The sequence below is a fragment of the Cibotium barometz genome, chromosome 45 (assembly GCF_041138505.1).
Source record: "Cibotium barometz isolate CiBa-2024 chromosome 45, ASM4113850v1, whole genome shotgun sequence".
NCBI lineage: Eukaryota > Viridiplantae > Streptophyta > Polypodiopsida > Cyatheales > Cibotiaceae > Cibotium > Cibotium barometz.
This window is the reverse complement of record NC_141090.1, coordinates 16,243,646-16,252,861: the sequence shown is the minus strand read 5'-3', so window position 1 is coordinate 16,252,861 and position 9,216 is coordinate 16,243,646. Positions and strand designations below refer to the sequence as shown.

At 41.4% G+C, this 9,216-nt stretch overlaps 1 long non-coding RNA gene across 1 annotated transcript; it reads right to left on the bottom strand.

The window, feature by feature from the left end:
* Positions 1–502: 502 nt before the first annotated feature.
* On the bottom strand, positions 503–2,107 carry LOC147612492 (uncharacterized). The gene is made up of 2 exons (XR_015263436.1): positions 1,862–2,107; positions 503–1,592 (listed from the first exon to the last, which is right to left on the bottom strand). It is a non-coding gene; the product is annotated as an uncharacterized LOC147612492 (long non-coding RNA).
* Between the last annotated feature and the right edge of the window lie 7,109 nt (positions 2,108–9,216).

Below are 9,216 nucleotides of genomic sequence, written 5' to 3'. Positions count from 1 at the left end.
GTTAGTGTTACACGTCTTTTTTTTCTTTTTTCATTGCTAGTGAGGCATCAAACAAGGGGACATTTGGAAAGGTGGGAGGCAAGCTATGGGGCTAGTTGGAGGTCGGTGAGGCGTTTATCTAAAGCATTAAGAGTTTTGAGGAATGTAAAATTCTGGGCGATCACGTCGCAAGGAGGGTGGCTTTGATTGAATGTGAAACGTGGTGCGCATGCTTACTTTTTATTCTTGCATTGCTTTTTCTTTTTCGTAAGATGAGAGGACAGAGCTTGGCCTTGTGCAAACATCATGTTTGTTAGCATGGGTGTTGATTAGTTAACCTCCAGCTATTGGATGAGACGTCAATGCATGAACCCGTCGTTTCATGCTACAGAATTGCGGGCTCCGTAATGAAGGTTACGCCCGATAAGCGGGCTTAATCAAATTATGTGTTACTGTAACGTTTAACGACGTCGGGCGGCTTATATATATATAAAGAGGAGGCGCTCACCTGCAGCAGTAATTAGGATACACATCTCTCCCTTTCTCTCTCTCTCTCTCTCTCTCTCACACACACACACACACACGCCACCTCATCACAAATCATGGGTGATTTCAGCATTAAGCCAAAGCGCTCAGCTTCCTTCATCATGGTGGCGCTAGTGGGCGTAATCCTGTTGAGTTGCGGCGGGATGCAGGGCGCTGACGCCGACTGCACTGTGACGAACAACTCTGGGCAAGACATTATCATAGTTCCTGTGTCGGTGACCGTGAGCATTACCATAAAGGTTGAGGCGGGGGCGACGGTAGAGGTGCCCCCGAGCCAGCAGAAGTGCATGCTCAAGAATGCAGTGTCCGGACACGAGCTCGGGCCCGTGACCCTTCCAGACGACAACCTCGTGGTCATCGTGGACGCCGACATCACCGGAACCGTCGACGTCTACGTAGCGTCCCTTCTCGCCGGACTACTCCAGCTGGGCGCCAGCATCTGCCTCTCTCTCTAAATTTTGCTGCCATAAAGGCTTTGTAATGCTCTGCATGAATAAATGGTTACTCTTATCAATGCACAACTTCACACCCTTCTCATCACCACCATTAAGGAGCGACCCTTTCCTCACCGTTAAGCTATATTCTAGTTCCTCCATAGTGAACATGGTCACACGGCCGTTAGCACACCCCACTTCTTCTTTACTTTTGAAATAGAAGCTTATTACTTATATTGATAGTGTTGTGTCCGTGGTGGCTAATGACAATGGACCAAGTTGAACTCTGTGATAAAACACAAGTCTACAAGAAATTTCTCTCAGTTATGATAAACATGGATATTATTGTTTAGAGATAAGATATGGATTCAACAAAACCCTCAATGGTCCATGTTCTATATTCGAGGCTCTAGAGTCCAAAAAAAAGCAGAGCTTAATTAACTATTATTGTTCAAAGGAGATGCAAATAGTGGAGAAATAGTGTATACAAAAAGATGTCACAAAATAAAGTGTTGCAATGAAGCAAGGTCCTAATTATTATGAGGTAAACTAATCTTCACAGTCGTCGTCCTCCTCATCGTCAGCACCCTCCCCATGATGTGCTACATCGTCTTCACCACTTTCATCCCTGTCCTACATTACGTAAAATAGAAAATATACATAATTAGTGCAACATCACTTTCACATAAAGCTTCAAAGAAGTTAAGACCATGAGAATCAACTACCAAATGCCTTAGCCTTGTTGGTGGTTATTACCACTCGTTGTTTTAGCCATTCCCAAGTTTCATCTCCTTTATGGTGCTTATAATATTGATTCTCTCATTCAGTTAGGGGTGTGATCAACTTTAATTTCCTACAAATAACTACTAACATGCATAAGAAACATCGTGAATAGAAAACACCTTTCCTCTTGAACCATCTTTTGTGGTACCATCCTTCTTGCGTTGAGAATGACATGCCGCATTGCATACTTGACATGCCCTTCTTCCACTCTTTTTTCATGTAATGTGCCAGTGCACCTTGTCCTTCCCTCATGTTTCTCCCTATGTACGGGCTCCTATTGTTGAGTATCTTAATAATACTATCTCTGCACCTTGTCATTCCCTCATGTTTCTCACTATGTACGGGCTCCTATTGTTGAGTATCTTAATAATACTATCTCTGCACCTTGTCATTCCCTCATGTTTCTCCCTATGTACGGGCTCCTATTGTTGAGTATCTTAATAATACTATCTCTGCACCTTTTCCTTCCCTCATGTTTCTCCCTATGTACGGCCTCCTATTGTTGAGTATCTTAATAATGCCATCTCTAACCCATTTGTTGAAGAAACACACACCCTAGGGATTGGAAAACTACTCATTCATGCATTGCACTACTATCTAGATAAAGTCTTTACTTCTTTGTTCTCCCCATGCTTTGAACGCATCCTTGTAAGTTTGGTTCACCAATTATCAGAATGTGTACTAGAACCTCATCCCCATAGCATTTATGAAGGGATTTCCATCATTAGCCAAGTCATAATATATACAACCATCCTCAAGCTTCTAGGTGAAGATAATCCAAAACATGAATGAAGGCATCGATGAAGACGGCTCTAAGACAGGGTGGCTTTGACTAAATGTGAAAGTTAACGTGCGCATGCTTACTTTTTTATCTTTTACTTTTTATTTGTCGTAATGCCTAGTTCATGTGCAAACGACGGGTGTACCCACAACGCTGCTCTAATTTTTGTTTCCATCAAGGCTTTATACATGAATAAATGGTTACTATTAGCATTCACACCCTTCTCATCACCACCAAGGAGCTACCCTTTCCTTATCGATAAGCTATATTCTAGTTTCTCCATAGTGAAAATGGTCACACGGCCGTTAGCACACCCCACTCCTTCTTTACTTTTGAAATAGAAACTTACTACTTATATTGATAGTGTTGTGTCCGTGACTATATTGGAGGCTCTAGAGAACCCCAAAAAAAAGGGGAAAAAAAAGAGCTTCATTAACTATTATTGTTCAAAGGAGATGCAAATAGTGTATACATAAAAGATGTTACAAAATAAAGTGTTGCAAACAATGAAGCAAGGTCCAGATTATTAGGAGGTAAACTAATCTTCATAGTCTTCGTCCTTCTCATCTCGTCAGCATCCTCCCATCACATGGTACATCTTCTTCACCACTTTTATCCCTGTCCTACAAATTACATAAAACAAAAAATATACAAAATAAGTGCAAAATCACTTTCACATAAAGCTTCAAAGAAATTTAGACCATAAGGATCAACTACTCTCCTCATAAATGCCTTAGGCTTGTTGGATGTCTTCCTTGGTGGTTACCTCTCCTGGTTGTTTTAGCCATTCTCTCATTTAGTAGTTAGGGGCATGATCAACTATAATTTCCTACAAATAACTACTAACATGCATAAGAAACATCATGAATAGAAAACACCTTTCCTCTTGAACCAGATTTTGTAGTACCATTCTAATCCAATTTTGAGTATGATGTGCCACATTGTATCCTTTACGTGCCCTACTTTCACTCTTTTTTCATGCAATGTGCCAATGCACCTTTTCCTTCCCTCACGTTTCTCCGTGGCCTCTTAATAATGCAATCTCTTGCCCATTTGTTGAAGAAACACATACCCTAGGGATTGGGAAACTACTCATTCATGCATTGCACTTCTATCTAGGTTTTTGTGTGGAGAGTATGAATGGGAGCTCTACCTATTGTCTCTAAACCTCCTCTAAACTAGTTCAAATGAATTCTACTAGTGGATGTTGCCCTATATGTAAGATTACTTTGGAGCAATTTTAGGACTGCCCTGCCATTAGGGGAGCCTGGTCCAAGATTGGGAAATGGGTCCATAGTAACTTAGGGGTACAAGGTCCATAGTAACTTAGGGGTACAAGGTCCAAGATTGGGAAATGGGTCCATAGTAACTTAGGGGTACAAGGTCAATGGGGGGACTGGTTGATTGGGAGATGGGCAACAAATGGTGGGCATGTTGATTTGATTTTTAATATTATCAAATTTTGTTTCTTGTGGGAGGTCTGGAATTCCAGAAACTGCATTGTTTTTCAAAAAGCTTGTGACAGAGGAATTGATGTGAGTGGGTTGATGCATAAGTGTATATGTATGTGCTAGTCTATATGCTTGGTTAACAAGTTGAATGGGGTAAAGCTGGTTCAGTTGATTCAGGCTGCTCTCTGCAGTCAACTATCTGGTTTTCAGGGTGTTATATAGCGAAAGTTTGAAGCCAAACCAATCACATATGGACCTAAAACTAAGAGATGGTACAAGAAAGTAAACCAAGCAAGATAAATCTTTGTTACCTTTATTGAAAACCCAGCTAGTACTAGACCAACAGTCAAAATTTGGTTCAGGAAAGGGGATGTGAAGGGTGATGTGCTGGAGAAACAGGCTTCTAGGGGTTACTCCACTGAAGCTATGGTGGAAGCTTGCATTCTGCTTGGTTACTAGATTTCTTCGAAAGAGTCATCTTTTGTATTTGAGGATGATAGATGGGAGTTGGTTTGTAACTTGCTTAATAGAGGATGATAAATTAAGTGTTGTTGGTTGTTGACTGTGGTTGGTGGGCTGAAAGGATGTAAAGTTTTTTTTGGCAATAATATATATATAAATATTAGTTTTTTTAAAAAAGTCTTTACTCCTTTGTTCTCCCTATGGTTTGAACACATCCTTGTAAGTTTGGTTCACCAATTGTTAGAATGTGAAGTAGAACCTCTTCCCGATAGCATTTAGGAAGGGCCTGCCATATTCAGCCAAGTTATGATATATACAACCATCCGCAGGTTCCTTGTCCTAGGTCTAGGTGAACATAATCCAAAACATGAATGAAGGCATCGATGAAGACGGCTGTAAGACATGGTGGCTTTGACTAAATGTGAAACGTATGCATGCTTACTTTTTATTTTTCGTAATGCCCAGTTCATGTGCAAACGGCGGGTGTTTATCACATTTGTTAGCGTGGATTGATCAGTTACCCGCAACGCTGCTCCATCAGAGCTACAGCTAGTGGATGAGACGTCAATGCATGAACCCGTCTTTTCATGGTATAGAATTGTGGGCTCCTTAATGAAGGTTAGGGCGGATAAGTAGGCTTAATCAAATGTGCTACTGTAACGTTTAACGACGTCGAGCAAGAGCTAGCGCGCTCACCTGCAGCAGTAAATAGGATACATAGTTTCCTTCCCCTCCTTCACACGCGCACACACACCCCACAATCACAAATCATGGGTAATTTCAGCATATAAGCCAAGCTCAGCTTCCTTCAACAGGATGGCCCTTGTGGCCGTGAAACTGTTGCGTTGCGAGATGAAGGGCGGTGACGCGCACTGCACTGTGACGAGAAACTCTAGGCAAGACATTATCATAGTTTCTGTGCCCGTGACCGTGAGCATTACCATAACTGTTGAGGTGGGGGCGCCGGTAGAGGTGCCCACGAGCCAGCAGAAGTGCATGCTCAAGAATGCTGCGTCCGGGCACGAGCTCGGGCCCGTAGACGACAACCTCGTGGTCATCGTGGACGCTAACGTCACCGGTGCCGTCGATGTTTACATAGCGCAACTTCTGTCCGGAATTTGCAAGGAGCTACCCTTTCGTTATCGTTAACGTTAAGCGATCTAGTTTCTCCAGTGAAAATGAAAACACCTCCAGAATTTTCACCATACCACCTAGTTTGTGAGAAGGAATCCCTAATGCCCACTGAAGTGGAAATTCCGAGTTTGCAATTTCTATTAAAACATAAGAAGAAAGACGTAGATGAATATAAAGAGAGGTTGTTGGATCTTTAGGAACTGCAGCTCACTAGGAAAGAACATCTGGACCACTACATTCAACTGAGCAATAGGAGGGTTGAGCTATTCACTGAGAGAGTGAAAGATAAATGCATTAAGGACGGGGATCTGGTGCTTAGGTAAAACACCAAATTGGATAACACTTCCCAGAAAAAATTCCAAATCAAGTGGGAAGGTCCCTTCAAAGTTGTGCACATTTATGAGGATGGTACTTACCAGTTGGCAGATCTGAATGATCAACTCCATTCAAAGAGAGTAAATGGCTAGAGATTAAAGCCATATTGGTGCAGAGCAGAGATCAGTCTGCAACTGTTAAAGGATTGCAAGGGAGAGGGGTTGAGATAGTGGAGGTAGGAGGGGAAGGGAGAGCAATAGGGGGGTGAAAGCATGATAAGATGGACTGAAAACTTGTGTCTTGGACAATGGTTTACAATTGGTTGTGAAACACTTTTATGCAGAGTTAGAGAATTAAAGCATGGTTGTTTAATCTTGTTTCACATTTATTATATCTAAAAGGCACTAGATAAATTACTAAATACATCTTATGATGATATTAAATCCACTAATATTGGTTACCTTCAAGTGTGGTAGCAACCAATGCAAACAATTGTCTGGCTATCCTGCTTTAGTTCTAAGAACTCATTCATTTTAGTCTCAAGGAAACCCGGAGGACAAAACCTCTTTCTGAGGGTAAGCTTTAAGGACACATTGAAAAGATGGATAAATCTTAAAGTAGGCAAGTTATTTTAACGGGGATTTGTATCGTCCTTTAACTATTCTCAGCCTCCTTTATGCAAATGACAATGTCTAATTGCATATACGATCACTTGGAGCTTCCTTTTGTCCACTTTCATTACTACACCTTGAATTTGGTGAATTAATCTTGTCCCCTCAAGTACCCTACCCAAAATATTGTGCCCTAATACTCTAAGTACTCTCTATGACACCTTGCTCACCCTGATAGTGATAATTAATTATTTTCCCCAAGAGTATTAGTTAATTAAGCATGTATTGGACATTAAACAAAAGCATGACATTTAGTATATAGAGTGCATTAAACAAGCTATATACATGAGATAGAGATGAAGAATGTACTTACTTGAGAGTCACATTCTCTTGCATAATCATGCTCTTCTCTCTTGTGATGATCTCTCCATTTTGCGATGCCATCGATATTTCCATATGAAGCCATTCTATATTGATCACATTTGGTAGAGGTTCCAAGCTAGGTGAGAATGGCAAGCATCTATTTACTCTGAAAGCTCTTCTCTCATCCTTTCATCTATTGATTGCATCCTTGTATCTCCCAATCCACTTCTCCATGGATGAGACTATTTAGAATGCAGAATGTATTCACCTTGTGGTGTAATGCTTCATCTAATCTTCTTGCCTTCCTTTTCCCTGAGGCACATTAGTGATTAGTCGGTCATCCTCCTTATTGCTCCATAATCATGGCATGGAAGGATCTATGTGATAGATATTTTGAGATATACACAAGAGACTCTTGCATCAACCATCCTTCTGTGATGCTTGCTTCTGGCCTTGCTCTTTGTCTCACAAAGTCCTTCAAGGTTTTCATGAACCTTTCAAGGAAAAACATCCATTGAACATGAACAACGCCATTTCATTACGTGGCAGAGGCCGCAGAGGAGCAGTTGCTAGGACCGCCTTAATTATAAGTGAAGAACCAAGCTTGGAAATGGCTGAAGAAGAGCGCGCCACCATCCATGCAGCAGCAGTAGAACACCAAGGTCCAAATAAACAATTTGGTGTAATCCAAACCCCAGCCACTCATCACGGTAAGCCATTCTAGATTTTGATTGATTGTGGCAATACCCATTCATTTCTTTCTCCTAGGTGTTTGCAAAAATTAAACTTGGGTCAAAAAATAGCTAGAAGAATGACTGTAGAGTTAGCCAGTGGGAAAGAAGTAGTATCTCGCTACTCTGTAGGAAACCTTGATTTTGAGCTAGGTAATGAGCAAACTCATGGCCACTTTAGAGTCTTGCCATTAGGAATTTATGATGGAATCCTTGGGATGGATTGGTTAATTTCAAACAAAGCTAGCATTCACTGTAACCAGGGGAGTATCACTTTTGAAAATAAGCATGGCCAAGTAATATCCGTTCAGGGGATAACAGAAAAACCTAAATCTAGGGTAGTCAAGGCAAAACATCTTCTCAAGGGAGCACGTAAGGGTCAACAAGTTTTCTTAGTCAAGCTCAACAAAGCCATTGAACCTAGTAAGGAGACAGAACCCTCTTGGCTCCAAGAATTCTCTGACATCTTCCCTGACGAGCTTACAAGGCTACTGCCTCCTCGAGAAGTTGATCATGAAATCGAGGTGATCCCTGGAGCTCAACCCGTCTCAAAAACGCCCTATAAAATGTCCCTTCCTGAAGCCATTGAACTTAAAGATCAACTTTCCCAACTCATTGAGCAAGGATTCATACACCCCAATAGCTCTCCTTGGGGAGCACCTGTTCTTTTCCAAAAAAAGAAGGACGGAACTCTCTGCCTCTACATAGATTATCGAGGGCTAAATTAAGTCATTGTCAAGAATAAGTATCCTATCCCTCGCATCGATGAACTTCTTGACAGGCTTCATGGGGCCAAAGTCTTCTCAAAAATAGATTTGAGGTCTAGTTACTATCAGATCAGAGTCAAGGAAGCAGATATACCTAAGACAGCTTTCAATACCCGTTATGGCCACTATGAGTTTACTGTAATGTCATTCCGGTTAACCAATGCTCCTGTAACCTTCAACCGCCTCATGCAAGATATATTCCGTCCTTACTTGGATGAATTTGTGCTTGTTTTTTTATGACATCTTAATCTACTCCAAATCAATGGAAGAGCGTGAGGAGCATGTGCGTAGAGTTCTGCAATTGCTACACAGACACAAACTCTATGCCAAGAAGAGCAAATGTACTTTCTTTACTCATTAAATTGAGTATCTTGGATTCATCGTCTCAAAAGATGGCATCTCAGTAGACCCCGCCAAGGTCAAAGATATTCTGGAGTGGCCACCCCCTAAATCAGTTCGTGAAGTTCATGGGTTTTGGGGAATCATGGGATGGTATAGGATTTTTATCAAAGATTATGCCTTGTGGTAGCTGCACCTTTGACGGATCTTCTTAAGAAGGATTGTAAAATAGTGTGGCTGCCAATCCATCAAAACAGTTTTGATCAGCTCAAGGTCAGTATTACTTCTGTGCCAATCCTAAAACTTCTTGATTTCACCAAGAAATTTGAAGTGGTTATTACTGATGCCAGTAGTCTAGCACTTGGTGGTGTCTTAGGCCAAGAAGGAAGACCAGTCGCTTATACTTCCCGCAAGCTAAAGCAATATGAAGCAAATTATGCCACCCATGATCTGGAGCTCTTAGCAGTTGTTCATTGCCTCAAATTATGGAGACATCTCTTGGGGGGCAAATTCCAACTTG